The following is a 5,115-nucleotide window of genomic DNA, read 5'->3' as shown; positions in this document are numbered from 1 at the left end:
AACAACATACCCCATTTTGTTGCCCAATTTGTCATTAGTGCGGCAATACCCCATTTGTGGTGATAAACTGCCGTTTGGGCCCATGGGAGGGCTCAGAAGAAAAGGACCACCATTTGGCCTACTGGAGCTTTTCTGGTGCTAAGTCATGTATGCAGAAGCCCCTGAGGTACCAGTACAGTTGAAACCCCCGAGAAGTGACCCCATTTTAAAAACTACACCCCTTAAGACATTCATCTAGAGGTGTAGTGAGCATTTTGACCCCACAGGTACTGTGTAAAAGATAATGCGCAGCAGATGGTGCAGTGTGAGATTTGCAATTTTATATATATATATGGCATGTCAGTGTCCAATATATTGTGCCCAGCATGCGCCACCGGAGGTATACACCCCTTAAATTGTAATGTGGGTTCTCCTGGGTACGACAATACCCTACATGTGGCTGTTATCAGCTGCCTGGGCATACGGCAGGGCTTAGAAGGGAAAGATGAGGGGGGTAAGCTGTGCGGAGTGCATCAGGGTAAATTAAAAATCAAGGGATGTATGATACATTTTAAAACAATCTTTTATACAGAGCTCTGGTTTTTCGGGACACGTGTCGCATTGGTATGTTGTGTCCTTCCTTATCCCCCTCTTATAGCAGACTCTGCACCTCTTTTGACTCTTTCCCTTTCCACCGGTTTGGGGAACTTCTCCTGGAAAGTGTTGCCCTGGTACGATGCGTGTGGCCTCGCTTCCAGAAGTACTGGGTGCCCCCCCTTCCTGGTCCCTAAAGATTAGATCTTGAAATTCCAGGAAAGTTCCCGTCTGGCCTGCACATCGACGTAGCACGTACGCATTGTACAAAGCCATCTGTATGATGTGCCCGACCAGCTTCTTGTACCACACCGCATGGCGCTGTAGGGCTTCAGGGCTTGATCTCACAAGTCCATCCCTCCCATGTACCTATTGTAGTCCAGGATGCAGTCTGGTTTGGGGGTGGCCTTTCCTTCATATATCCTAAATCTGTAGGTATACCCTGATGCACTCTCACAGCTTATACATCTTCACGCCATACCTTGCCCTCTTACCCGGCAGGTACTGGCGGAATTGAACCCTCCCTTTAAAATGTACCAGGGACTCATCAATAGAAAAACACTTCTCGGGGGTGTATGCTTGGGAAAACCGGGCACTGGAACGGTCTAATAGGGGTCTCCGTTTATACAAACGGTCAAAACTGGGGTCATCTCGGGGTGGGCACGGCTCATTATCAGTATAATGTAAGAAGCGAAGTATTGCCTCATTTATTTATTTTTTTAGGTTCCAGTTCATTTCTGAAGTTGCTTTGAGGGGCCCATATATTAGAAACCCCTATCAAACACCCCATTTTAGAAACTAGACCCCTCAAAGTATTCACAACAGCATTTAGAAAGTTTATGAACCCTTTAGGTGTTTCACAGGAATTTAGAGCAAAGTAGAGGTGACATTTACTCTTTTTATACCATTTTTTTTATAACACAAAAGGATTTACCAGAGAAACGCAACTCAATACTTATTGCCCAGATTCTGCAGTTTTGAGAAATATCCCACATGTTGCCCTCGGGCGGTAATGGACTGAAGCACCGGCCTCCGAAGCAAAGGAGCACCTAGTGGATTTTGAGGCCTCTTTTTTATTAGGCACCATGTCCGGTTTGAAGAGGTCTTGTGGTGCCAAAACATTGGAAACCCCCCAAAAGTGACCCCAATTTGGAAACTAGACCCCTTGAGGAATCCATTGTAGTTTTCTTGGGGTGCATGCGGCTTTTTGATCAGTTTTTATTCTATTTTTAGGTGGCGTGGTGACTAATAAACAGCAATTCTACTATTGTTTTTTTTTCGTTTTTTTTTACAGCGTTCACCGTGCGCTATAAATGACTTATTCACTTTATTCTGCGGGGCGATACGATTACGGCGATACCAGATGTTTATAGTTTTTTTTTAAGTCTTATGGCGTTTACACAATAAAATACGTTTTGTAAACAATCATTCACTTTTTGTCTTACCTTATTCTAAGAGCCAGAACGTTTTTATTTTTCAATCAATAAAGCCGTGCGAGGACTTATTTTTTGCGTAACGAACTGTATTTTCGATCAGTACCATTTTTAGGTACATGCGACTTTTTGATCTCTTTTTATTCCATTTTTTGGGAGGTGAAGTGACCAAACAATTGTGATTGTGGTACGGTTTATTATTATTTTATTTTACGCCGTTCACCGTGCGGGATAAATAATGAAATAATTTTGTAGTTCAGGCCGTTACGGACGCGGCGATACCAATTATGTATCGTTTATTTGTTTGTTTATATATTTTTATTAATAATAAAGGACTGATAAGGGAAAAGGGGGGATTTTTACTTTTAATACTTTTACAACTTTTATTTTCTTATTTTTACACATCTTTTTTTAACTTTTTTTTAACTTTATTACTTTGTCCCACTAGGGGACTTGAGGGCAGGAGGCCCTGATCGCTATTCTAATACACTGCACTACATGCGTAGTGCAGTGTATTAGAACTGTCAGCTACTCACTGACAGCAAGCATAGTGGGTCCTGACGTTGTCAGGACCCACTAGGCTTCCGTCTATGGCATAGCCGGACGCCATTGTTTGGTGTCCGGTTGCCATAGTCACCATCGCCGGCCGCTGTCGCGTAGCAGGCCGGCAATGGCAGCTTAACCCCTAAAAAGCCGCGATCTCTATAGAACGCGGCTTTTAAGGGGTTAATCAGCGGGGACACAGCGATCGGTCCCCGCTGTAGGAGCTGTGACAGCTGCTTAACAAGACAGCAGCGTCACAGCTCCTGTATGTGTCGGGAGGACGGCCGAAACGGCCGTTACTCCTGAGACGTACTATTACGGCATGGAGCGCGAACGATACAGCTGCCATGACGTAATAGTACGTCAAGGAGCGGGAAGGGGTTAAAGTCAGGATTCACAGAAAACAGCAATTTTTCCATAGTTTTTTATTAATTTTTTTACGGCGTTCACCGTGCGGGTTAAATAATGTAATAGATTTACAGTCGGGGTCGTTACGGACGCGGCGATACCAAATATGTGTAACTTTTTAACTTTAAGGGGAAAAGCTGGGTTTTTCATTTTTTTTAAAATTAACTTTATTAAACTTTTTTTTCACTTTTTTACTAGTCCCACTAGGGGACTATAATATGCGATTCTGCGATCGCATTTATAATACACTGCAATACTTTTGTATTGCAGTGTATTACTGCCTGGCCGTTTAACACGGACAGGCATCTGCTAGGTCATGCCTGCGGCATGATCTAGCAGGCATTCACTCCAGGCAGACCTGGGGGCCTTTATTAGACCCCCGGCTGCCATTGGAGACACAGACACTCGGCGATCGTATCGCCGGGTGTCGGTGGGATGAGAGGGAGCTCCCTCCCTCTCTCCAAAACCACTCAGATGCGGTGCTCTCTATTGAGCACCGCATCGGAGGGGTTAAACGGGTGAGATCGATACTAATATCGATCTCACCCGGCAGAGCAGGGACGCCCCCAGCTGCCTCTAGCAGCTGAGAGCAGGGAGATTTGACAGCTCCCTGCTCTGTTTACTTATTCCGAAGCCGCGACGTAAAAAGTCTATGGCATCGGAATAAGGCCCGTTAGTGACCGACGTAGAAACACGATGGGCCGGTCACTAACGGGTTAAGAGATGAGCGAACCAAACTTCACCGGGTTCGGCCGAACTCGTTTTGACCGAACCCGGCAAAAATTTTTCCGGTACGCGACGTCAGGAGACAGTCACTGTCCACGGTGCTGAAAGAGTTAAACTGGTTCAGCACCCTGGACAGTGACTTCCGATCCCAATATACATGAACGTGTAAAAAAAAAAAGAAGTTCTGACTTACCGATAACTCCCGGCTTCTTCCTCCAGTCTGACCTCCCGGGATGACAATTCAGTCCAAGTGACAGCTGCAGCTAATCACAGGCCAAGCACAGGCTGCAGCCAATCACAGGCTGCAGCGGTCACATGGACTGCCGCGTCATCCAGGGAGGTGGGGCCGGATGACATGAGAGGGACGCGTCACCAAGGCAACGGCCGGGAGACCGGACTGGAGGAAGCAGGAAGTTCTTGGTAAGTATGAACGTCTTTATTTTATTCACAGGTTGCTGTATATTGTGATAGTTACTGCTGATGAGTTAACTCTTTCAGCACCCTGGACAGTGACAGACGTCGACTAGCCTCATCTCTATGATGGCGGCTGCGCGAAAATTACGCAGCCGCGCATCATACACTGATGACACATGGAGCTGTCAAGTGACTTTTGCGCACGCAAAACGCTGCGTTTTTTTGCGTGCGCAAAATGCACACGCTCGTGTAAATGAGGCCTTAGGCTCATAGAAAATAATGGACGCAGCCAAGTACATGGCCCGCGATTTGCCGGCGGCTGCCGGCCGACTTGAAGATCATGGTCTTGCACATGGCTACGGTCGTGTACATGAGGCCTTCCAGTTTTTTGCACAGTACATTTTGTTTGCATAAGCGGCGTGCTTGACTACGCATTTTAGTTTAGCATTTTAAGTTTCATGCAATTTTTCCCTGTTTGATGCAAAGTTGCAGGAAGGTGGTTAAATTATTAATGCCTCGTTCATATCTGCGTTGGGGTCTCGATCTGACGTTCCGTCTGAGCTTTCTGTCAGAACGGGACCCTGAATAGACACAAATGTAAACCAGAGCTTTCTGTTTCCATCACCATTGATTTCAATGGTGACGGATCCGGTGCCCATGGTTTCCGTTTGTGTCCGTTTGGGAGAAAAAAATGAATTTTGCCGTTGTTTTTTGCGGAGTGTTTTTTACGCCATTCACCTGGCGATTTCATTTATGTGTTCATTTTATTATTTGAGTCGTTACGATGGCGGCGATACCATATATGTGATATTTGTTTTGACACATACTAAATAAAACCACTTTTTGGGGGAAAATTTTTTATTTCTATAAACTTTATTTAACTATTTAACTTTTTTTTTTGGTCCCACTAGGGGGCATCACTTTGCGATCTCCTGATCGCAGATATAATGCTTTGGTATACTTAGTATTGCCTGCCAGTGTCAGGGTATGTGCGCACGCAAAACTCAAAAACGTCTGA

This window comes from Rhinoderma darwinii, unplaced genomic scaffold (assembly GCF_050947455.1).
Source record: "Rhinoderma darwinii isolate aRhiDar2 unplaced genomic scaffold, aRhiDar2.hap1 Scaffold_957, whole genome shotgun sequence".
Taxonomy (NCBI): domain Eukaryota; kingdom Metazoa; phylum Chordata; class Amphibia; order Anura; family Rhinodermatidae; genus Rhinoderma; species Rhinoderma darwinii.
Note: the sequence above shows the minus strand (reverse complement) of the source record.